The sequence below is a fragment of the Lactuca serriola genome, chromosome 4 (assembly GCF_051521515.1).
Source record: "Lactuca serriola cultivar US96UC23 chromosome 4, Lser_US96UC23_V15, whole genome shotgun sequence".
In the NCBI taxonomy this organism is placed as follows: Eukaryota; Viridiplantae; Streptophyta; class Magnoliopsida; order Asterales; family Asteraceae; genus Lactuca; species Lactuca serriola.
Genome location: NC_136411.1, coordinates 375,953,094 through 375,964,785, shown reverse-complemented (window position 1 = coordinate 375,964,785; position 11,692 = coordinate 375,953,094).

Here is an 11,692-nt window from a genome sequence, read left to right as displayed (position 1 = left end):
CTTTGATTTCAGCATCAGTAGCCCTATCTGGAACGCCAAACATTAAATCGCAATCAAAATCAAATGAATTAAAACTATCAGATTCACCTTTTAATTCATTAATAATTGGTATTTGTTCAAAACTCTTTTTAACTTGTTTGATATAATAATCGTCGAAAGTTTGGTTGAATGTTTCTTCTATTTTTCAAGTTTGTTTATTCAATACTCGATATGCAACCGAATTATGTGAATAACCCAAGAAAATTCCTTCGTCAGCTTTGGATACAATTTTCGAAAGGTTATCCTTTAGATTCATGATAAAACACCTGCAACCAAAAACATGAAATAATTTGACATTAGGTTTTCGGTTATTCATAATTTCATAAGGAGTAATATTGAATCTTTGATGAATAAACGATCTATTATGTGTAGAACATGTAGTAGAGACTGCTTCAGCCCAAAGATATTGAGGAAGATTCACATATGTTAGCATCGTTCTTACTACTTCACAAAGAGAACAATTTCTCCTTTGAACAACACAATTCTGCTGAGGTGTGTAGGGCGAAGAAAAATTATGCGAAATTCCCTTTCTAGTTAAAAATGAATCAAGAAAATTTATCTTAAATTCTAAACCATTGTCACTCTTGATTTTTCGAACTTTCTTCTTCAAACATGTTTCAATTTTCTTGATAAAATCAATCATTACTTGAGCAACTTCAGATTTTTACTTCAGAAAATAAACCAAAATAAATTGTAAAAAATCATCAACAATAACTAAAATGTATCGTTTATTGTTGAGAGTTTCAACAGTCGACGGTCCACAAAGATCAATATGAAGAAGTTCCAATGGTTCAACAATTTTCGAATCGATAACAATTGGATGTCCTTCACGATGTTGTTTCACTTGTTCGCAAGCACCACACAAGGTATCATTATCAAATTTTAAGATAGGTAAGCCTAGGACAAGATCATTTACCACCAGTTTATTAAGATTTCGAAAGTTTAAATGTGAAAGTCGACGAAGCGATAGCCAGCTAATATCAGATGAAGCTTTAGATAGTAAGCACACTGAGGGAATTACAATTATTGGTTTGATGTCGAGAGTGAACATATTTCCATGTCATTTGGATTTATGTAAAACTTCGTTTGTGTTGAAATTCGATATTATACTTCCTTCTTCATTAAACACCACTTGATTTCCGATGCCCACAACAAGTTGCGAAACACTTATCAAGTTATGTTGAAGACCTTCGATTTAAACGACACGATTAACAGTGAATTTCCCATTAGTCGCCTTACCATATCCTTTAACTTGAGACTTTTGATTGTTGCCAAACTTTACAACTCCTTCATTCTCCAAACTTCGAAAATCATGAAAATTTTCATTCCTTTCGGTCATGTGACGAGAACAACGACTATCGATATACCATTTTTCATCATATTGCTTGTCACATAAAACCTACTATCATTGAAAGAATTTAGGTACCCAAGGCTGTTTAGGTCCTTTATGATTAGTTTGAAACACAATATGAAATGAAGAACCTAAAATCCAATTACAAACTTTTGATTTAACACTATCAATTAAGTCCACTTCAATTGTTGAAGGCTCAAAAATACAACACTTTTAAAGTTTAGGATTGTCACTGACTTTCAGCTTTTTCTTCTCAGTTTGTGACTTTGTTGACCTTTCTTTCGAAACAGGACGCCATGCCTTGAATGAAGATGTCGAATCTTTCGATGATGAACTGACATTCGATATTTCATTCAAATACATCTCAGGAGCATTTTTGATTTGTTGTAGAGAGAAATTTCCGGTTTGATAAGATTTCCCTTTTCCTTTAAGCCAATGATCTATGTTTTGCACATTTGATCAACCCTTGGTATACGAAACTTTGACAGCTTGTTTTGTAGGATGACTAGGAAAATTCAGTTTTTGAGGTGTGGATTTAACATTCTGTTATGAATAAAATTGATCAAACTTTTTATTTTCAACCTTTAACTCAAAACGTTGTTGTGTTAGACTTCGATGTTGAAAAGATGGTGATGTGTTCAGTGATTGATATGACTTTGAAAAACCATCATTCAAAAACCTTGTTTGATTAGTATAATGAAACTTCTTCAACGATTGTGATTTGAAAAATTCCTTTTTCATTAAATTTTTGATTATGATTATGTGACATAAACTTTGTTTCGTGAATTTTGGTTTTCGAAAAATCATTTGATTGAGACAAATTGTTTTTAGATAGAGCGGGATATTTCTTATTAACTGAACTGGATGAAAACATTGTCTTAACCTTTTCAGACACAATCTTTTCAGTTGTTTTCTTTTTCAAATCGTTTTGTTTCTTTCAAGACTAAAAAATTTGCCAAAAAACTTTCTTCCGTGCTTGTCTCTTTCAAATTCCATTTTCTTTTGAAAACTTGTCAATTTTCTTTTTAAACTTTTATGGATTTCTTTTATCATTTGATAGCACAATTTCAACATCGACTTGTTTCTTTGAAATTTCTATTTTTGCAACCGATTTTCATTGTTCTTTTTGTCTTTGAAACGTGTATGAATTCTTGGTAAGATTGTTTTCAACCTTTCTTTGGTTAGAAAAGAAGCCTTCATTCAATGTTTTCATATTATCTTCTTCGATTAATTTGTTTAATTTAGGTTTGATGTGACTGGCATTCCCAATTGTGACAAACACATGGTTTGGAAAGATAACATCATTTGTACATTTGAAATTTGGATACACAACCAAATGTGTTTCTAGCTAATGAGCACCTTTTTCTTTCATCACTTTTTCAAAATTTTCTGTTTCACGATACACCTGATCAACAACTCTTGGAATTTCATTTAGTTTCAAAACATCATTTGTTGTGGTTGTTTCTTTCAAAATTTCATTATCATCCTTCTCATCATCACTACTGTCAGTTTGACTATCTCTAACACTTACATGATCGTCATCACAAACTTTCGAAGTTGAGAATTGATTAGTGTCAGTCTTAACCAACGAATCATTATATTTTTCTTCGCCTTCAGTCAAAAATGTGACATTAATGATAGACAACTGAGAACAATCGATGTATTCTTCTTCCTCAATTTCACTAATTTTTCTAACATTATCAGAATTATCTTCAATATTAGCAAAATAAGACTGAGAGTCAGATTTCGAATTCTCAATTCGTTTCAAAATCTTTATTTGTTCATTCTTGTTTAAGGTTTCATTCACAATGTCAACTAATTCATTAGCATCCAAATTTCATCTATTTTCACAATTCCATAAGCAAACCTATTATCAGGAACTTTATCATACTCATATATTGTCTTTTCTCAATCATAGGACACACAATCAATCTTTTCTCTATCGAAACATAAGAATGGTAATAACTTCCTATGTTGTTTTTTACATATATTAGAAGAGTGATGTGAGGCAGTTAATCTTGCATACAACCTTTTAACAGAGTTACAATAAATGTTTCTCTGAGCAATTAACAACCCGACTTCATTGTTCAAATTATATCTATCACACAAGAGTTTGTTATTTGTAATACAAGATACTCTACTCTCATTTTCTTCAAATCCAACTGTTTCTGTGTCTCTAGTAATTGAGTACTAGATTTCTTAGCCTCAATACTAGCAGAGATAACCAAATTATCAAAATAAGCAACAGTGTCATCAAAAGCAGTTAATTCATAATCATAAGCATGATGGGATTTTGCAATAAGAACATCTTATGTGCTCATGCAAACCCTAATGCTTGGATCTAGGTTTCTCTATTGTACATGCAATTCATCCAAGACTTTAAACCCTAGATCTAGCGTACTATTAATCATATTAACATAAGAATGGGGTTTAGATCTTACCTTGATTGTTATGTAGCAATAACAATCTTAAATCCTCCTTGTAATGGCTTAATAAAGCTTAGAGTCACAAGTGTCACTCCTCCAATGGGTCACAAACACCAAGAGCAAAAGGATGAAGAATGAGAAGAGAAGAGACACCCAAAAACGGCTGGAAACCCTAATCAATTAGTTCACCACGTTTTTGAGTCCTAAGGATCCTTTAAATAGTGAGGCTATTAGGGTTATCTAACAAGGAAACCCTAATTTGACTGCATAGGCCCTAAGCAACCCATGGACTCCCAATCCTTATCATAAGTATAAGAATATCAATTCTTGTTACTTATGCTAGATTCTAACATTTTATGCAATGATTCTTTCATAAAGTCATAGCTCAAAATCATCAAGACTTGGCCAATCTCTATCAGAAACAATTCTATAGATATGATGTTTCTCACTCAAAGTACATTCCTTTGAACATCCTTCCTGCATAAAAGTTTCTAATTTAGACATAGATTCTTAATATCCAACTTCCAATGTGGAAACATTTCCATATTTTGCCATACGACAACTTATTCTTAACGGAGTCTTATCTATTCATAATAATGTCGATATGGTCCATCCAATACCATACTTCCAACTACTCACAAGCGACCAATCCTCAGCGAGCTTTGGATCGTCCTTTCATGGTTCTTTAATTATTTTAGTCAAAACCGATTCTTGTCCTTTTTCCCTCAAAATGCGCTAGACACTTGGAAAATTTTAGAATGGTCAAATATTATAGCATTTGCAATCGATCATATACCCGAAGTGTATGGAACTCAATCCATAATGTCTTACATAAAGATCTGATACTTTATCAATCTTTTGCCACAATATTTTTATGTGCCACGTTCTCACAATTTGAACTATGAATAGGGATGCCATATTCATAATCGAAATTTGAGAACACACTATGTATCCTTGACTAAATTTATTAACATTCCACAACCTAAGCCTTTCGATTTGAAATGAAGCATAATATTCTCTCCCTTAACTATAGCAAAACAACTATTCAACCCTTACGACTTTGCAAAGTATAACTCTTGTTTTCTATAATTAATATTGCTAACTTGCAATACTTGCCTTAATAATCTTACAAGCACAAAATTTATGCTCCCACTATCATGATGATTATTATCATATAAGCATAACACTGATGCTCCCACTAGTTTTGACATGTTTTAGAAAACAACTGAACTTCCAGAAAACAATACTTATTTAATTTCTAAAGTTCATATTTCTAATACCTAATGCTTTGATAATACTTTATCTAAGCTTCATAAACTGATACACCTTTGCCTTAGATAGCTCATATGTGTGTCTAAACAATTAAGACTAATTGCCAAATCTCACAATTCGAATTATGGAAATGGATACCGTTACCATAATCGAATTCGAGAATACAATTTTCACAATCACTATCTTCTCAAAATCTCTCTTAGTGAAAGCATTTCCTCACAGTCATTTTCATGAAGGAGGTAATCTTATGACACTTAGATTTTATGGTGTATGTGTTCCTATCCATGTGAATTTGTCAAAAACAAAGTTTGCGACAAATCCAAACTCATATGGACTGAACTTTCTCAATCTTGATTTCTTGCCTTATGGTAACACGAGAGCCCACCATGTCTTCCAAGTAGTTAAGCATCTCACCCTTTCATATCAATGTACTTTTCATTGATCAAGGTGTTTGCCTTTTATGTGTTCAAATGAGAACTCATAGAACTCACACGCATAATTAACTCAATTGGAATGGCATAGAAACAAAATAATGTCAACACGATAGGTCATAAACCTCAAGTCGTGTGCTAGTGATGATTGATAAGGTTTATTCTTGATTAGATCTTGAAACTTTTCAAGACCATTAAGACTCCCACTAACTCCTTGACATATAAGATTCTTTTGTCAATAAACATTTCTCGACAAACAAATATTCAAGAGTTAGTGTAGCTTTTATCAAGACAAAACACTTCACAAAATTGGTCCTAGTTGGTCTTTGTCTTATCCAAGACATCACAACTTTCCAATTTCAAATGTGCATGAATAAGAAAACCTTATTCAAATTCCACATTAATGTATGTTATAAACCTTTTTAAGACTTGTCACTCAATTCAAAATATTAACTCTAAGACTTGTTTTTGGAACGAAGTATGATTGACTTTTTGATTTAACCATTTCTTCAATTCTTGATTCCTCTTCTCAGACATACAATTGCACTAAAACTCACTTAGAGGATCAATTGAGATATGGTTCTTAATCATTAAGACCTATCATAAAACATAATAAAAGGTACTCTCCCTTTTTCTTAGAATAGATAAACTTTTATCTTTCTGCCTACTTGATTCTTCTTATTCCTTCTGCTATTGATTTAAACTCTTTCAATCAACTCGGAATTACACTTAATCTTATAAGTATAATCATATTTACTAAACCTTTAGTAAAGCATGACAAATATCTTTGTCACTCTTGTGGTGGACTTGATCAACACACAACCTTGTGTACTTGATCTCGTAATCCTTCACTTGACACTTTGTCAACGAATTAGTCTAATTTCCAAATATGAAATTTCTCATTCATTATGCAACCAAGTTGTATGATTCCAAGTTTCTGTCCAATTGAAACTTGGGTGATGAGAAACTTTCCCTATTTGCTAAATTCTTGACATTTCCACAAATAACATAATTAAGAATCAAATCCATTATTGCTAATAATAGAAACTTACAAACATCAATTTTTCATACACGCCATTGCAAGGATAAATAAATAATATAAAATCAAAATTTATTTTATTGCGGAAAAATTTGTCAATGCAATTCAATTGAAAAACTATGTTAATATATATTTCTTAGCAATCTTATTCTAACTCCAATTAGTAGCTCAAGATTCTAATCTTCAAGTAATGCGATCGAAATCCATTTCTTCACGATTAGATTCCGCTCACTTCTTCCCTTAAGTTTCCTCTCTTTTCTTTGAACCTACAAAACATCGAAATGTAATCTTATCACATCATGTATTAAGAATCTAGAATAGGAACTTAAAAGAGTTAGCTAATGGATTTTACCTTAAGTAGAGCCATACATTTTGACTCTCCCATCTCTTAGATCTCTTAGATAAATAGGGTAGCTTCGTCTCCAATGCCCCTTCTCTTGGCAATAAAAGCAAATTGACTCTTTTGGAGCAACACACCGAACTACTTCCGACTTTGCCTTTCTCTTATGATCAAACTTTTCGATCATGGCATGCCTTTCGTTTCCATTGCCTATATACATAGAGGTCTGGAATACAGATCCACCAATTAACTTTGCTTTTCCAATGCGCCAAATCATTGTTGATTCAACAGCAATAAGCATATAGGTGAGATAGATGAGGGTTACGTCGTGGTTCATAAAATAGTACTCTCTTACGAACTCACTATATGAGTCAGGAAGTGACTGAAGAACCCAGTCAACAGCCAACTCCTCATAGACAACAGATCCCAACATTCTTAACCTATCAATGTGTGACTTCATCTCTAGGACGTGTGCACACACTAACTTTCCTTCTTCATGCTTACTTGCCAAAAGGGCTTGAGTGAGTTTGAACTTTTCAATCTTTTGAACTTGTGTGTTAGGGAGAACAATAGGAGGAAGTAGAGGAAGTGAAGCATGATCTCGTGTTCCTCGATCGAATCATGGAATATCATCTTCATGTGAAAAGCTTATTCCATGAGATTTGGGAAGACCATAGTTGTCATACTTTGACATCTACAAAACAGGAGAAAAATTCAAGTTAGTTGATTGATTGAGTCCTTAATAAATCACCTAAATGAGATATTAAGGCTAGGACCCAACACAATACTCTACAACTTGGGAGTTGGATGTCGTAACCCAAATTGCAGAACATTTGAAGGTAAGTGAATGACGATTCACTAATTTTCACCATGAAAAACGAAAAAGAAATTTAAGTATTAAATCCATTGAAAATTCCTAGATCTTTTGAGATTCATTGAACTTTTCAATGGCATGTTTAAATCTCGATATGCCCCTCGATTTGTGACTGGGATGCAGAGAATTAGAAAACAGGGTGTGAATAACCATGCAAACTTACATGGTGCCCTCAATGTTACAATCACCTATTTGATGTAACAGTTAACTACACACGCTCCACCGAAGTATGACAAACAATGAGTCACCCTTCGCTACCTTCGCTTAGAACCATTTAGTGTGCCCGTTAACCACACACGCTCCACTAACGTCATCGCAAGGGCACATAGTGTAATTTCATGGAATTGCATCAATTCACTTTTGCCTAAAGTAACTAAGATTGGGAATTTTGTAAAAGCATTTAGTTACTTTTGTACTTCATTATACTTATAATGGAAGGTTTCTGTCCTATCCTACCCGTTTGGCTAACGACGCTCCCCTAGTCAAGAGTGTGGTGGGTAAGAGTGGATACCCATTCAATCGCTATTTTATAGGCAATTTGCTTAAACACCCCTTATAGACTAGCTTCGTGAATGAGGCTTACTAACGGTAAGACTGACTGTTTACTCATATATATAATATTAGACTTTTAATGTTATATATATATATATATATATATATATATATATATATATATATATATATATATATATATATATATATATATATAGTATAGGGTGTATTTTACACTTTTAAAATACTAGGTGATTTAATTTAGCAAATTATACTTTTAATTTATTTAAATGTAAACCAAAACTTTATGGGTTCATAAAATCTCTTTTAATTATACACTTTAATTAATTAATAAAACCATAAGGGTGTGATTTGAACTTTTTAGAAGAATACTAGGGTTTTAGAATTCAACATTTCTAAATTAAGCTTTTAATCAACTTTTAAATTCCAAAACTTGAGGGCAAGTTTTTAAACATTTCAAAACATTAAGGATCAAATAGCAAATCACTTAAATTAAACAATTAATTTAATGATTATCTAAATTTGACCTAGTCACTATTACTTTGCAAGGCAATTTACCAATTTAATTCAAATAATCAATTATTATCATATAAGGAAATTATCATTCAATCAAATGGTAATTATCTTTTGTTTGGTCAAGGATATACTCAAATATATATCAAAATTTGAATATTAATGACCCAAAACAATTAAGGCAAGTATCCTCAAGCAAAACAACAAGAAATCCCGAAATCTGTCCTAACTGACGCTCAAACTTGCCGACTTCCACTTTGAACTCGCCGAGTTGAAGCTACTCGCCGAGTCCACTTTGGAACTCGCCGAGTTCATCATTCAGGGGTACAAAAAACGATTTTTAAAGCTTGAACAAATAAACAAGGCATCAATACAATAGAAACCAATCAAGGCTGTAACACCGTAAATTTCAAAACAATTTTTCGCATTTTATACAAAACACAATTCATTCAATATTCATAAAAACATCATTGTTTGAAACTCGAATTAGTAGAATATAAAAATCCCAAGATCTCATAACATAAAATCCCGTGTGTGTACTGATTAGGCCGGCACCTTCCCGCGATCCTCACTAGTACCTGAAACAAATAACACCAAACACTATAAGCACAAAGCTTAGTGAGTTCCCCAAAATACCACACATAACACATATTAGCCACTCAACGCTATAACTATGTGGGTCCGTGGACCCTACTCTGTGAACCCTCTGGTTCAATCTCTGTGAACCTTCCGGTTCCAACTCTATAAACATGCACAACACAAATCACATAGAAATAATGCAGTACAACACATAACATACATATAGCATACAAATACTCTGTCACATAACTCTGATTACCTACTCAAGGTAAGGTATAGTGAGAAGACTCACCTTGCGTATCTCGGTAACTCGTAAATCCCTAAAATCACTAGTGTTCGATCTCCCAAGCTATAGTCCTCCTATAACACAATACATCTCTAATTAACACTTTCCCAACTAAGGTTGACTAACCCTATCAAGTCAACACCGGTCAACTCTGGTCAATGGTCAACGGTCAACTCAACTCGCCGAGTCTAGCATGGACTTGCCGAGTCTCTATGGGAACCCGATTCTTCTGAGTCCCTTCCGACTCACCGAGTCACTCACCCGATTCGGTTACTCAACCCCTGGTTCAAAATCACTGAACAACCTGCACCAAGTCGTCGAGTCTGGAAATGGACTCGGCGAGTGCATTCCATGCACAACCCTAAACGACCTTCTGAGGTCAGATCTGCTCAACTAACTCATAGATCCAGTCCTTCCAAGCTTATTTATCACGTAAAGTTCATGTGTCACAATTAGGAAATTTTGTGCCTTGTAACCAACACTTAAACCAATTTATGAATCAAAAACATAAGAGCATATATGATGCATACTCTATGTTAGCAAAAATTTCAATCAAACACCCCATGCAAGCAATTCAAATAGTCATTAAGCAATTGGAAACCCTAGAAGTTCTTGTTTAAGTCCATTTTGGACTAGGACTTCCTTATTGGGCCCAATGGACCAATAAGCTTCCAATTTGGCTATCTTGGGCTTAGAACTCTTAAATGGGCTCTAATTGGACCCACTTCCATTTAATTCCATATTTTAGGCCATATTGGGCCTAGAATGAGATAGATTAATTATATGAACCATTTTGGACCATAATTAACCTAATCTAACCTAATGGGTCATAAAAATCATATGTATATTTTTTTTAGGGCCAAAAATCATCCAACCTAGCTATAACATGGGCTTAAGGGAAAAAAGCCCAAAAACCTCCTCTCACCCTCCCCATTCTCGGCCCAAGCCCAAAAGAACAGGAGAGTTGACTTTGTGAGTGACACCTCACAATTGTTCAAGGGACATCCATGCATGAAGACTCAAACATCCATGCACTCACATACTTCCAAGTCTAGCTACTCTTTTTCTCCCTCTCTCTCTTGCTCTCGGCCGAGTTCAAGCACACACACATACACACATTTCACTCACTTTTCTCTCAAGGAAACACTCTCATAACTCATCCATATTTCGAGATCTAAGAAGGAATCAAGGGGATTTCACACAAAAAAAATCATCATCTAAGGTAAGAAATCTCTTAGATCCTTAAACGAGCTACTTCATTTCATCCAAAAATCACCTCTTAATTCATTCAAACTCATGATCTGGCACCTAAGAAGCATCCAAGTTCGAAATCTTCCAAGGAAGGTTGCTAAGTCCGAAATTCTTCTCATTTTCTTCCAAAAACCGAAACCACACCCAAAGGTGAGCTTCATACCCCCTCTTTTTTGGGTTTCATAAGTTTTGTTGGGGAGAATACAAGCAAATGTGTAGATCTATGAGTATATGTATGCCTTGTGTCATTTTTATGCTTATATGTATGGTCTTATGTGATTGTGATGTTTATACTAGCCAAAAGAACCTAGAAACCGAGATCTACAATGTGATGAATGAAATAAGTATAAGTTATACCATTTCTCACTAATTAAGTCTAGAAAAATAGCCAAGTTGGTTAATATGAACATTTTTGGACTTAAAACCCATTTTTGGGCTCAAAATGCTAAAAATACAAAACTAAGGGGCCCAAAACGACAAAATATAGATTCTGAAGGTTGAGATGAGACTAAATAGCTTCTAACATTTATTTTCTGAATATCAACACTTGTGAAGGGTTAAAAATGTGAAATTTAAACATAATGGGCCAAAATGGGCTTTTCGGCCCAATAAAGCCCCAAATTGCGAAAATTTTGAGTTGGAGGGGCTGAAACTGCACATTTCTATAAAACAGGGGATTACTAGTGTACCAAATCTATTTCAAGGGTCAAAAATGCTTTTCCAATTAAAAAGGGACCAAAGTTGCAAAAAATTTCCATTTTGGGTCAAAATTGTAAAA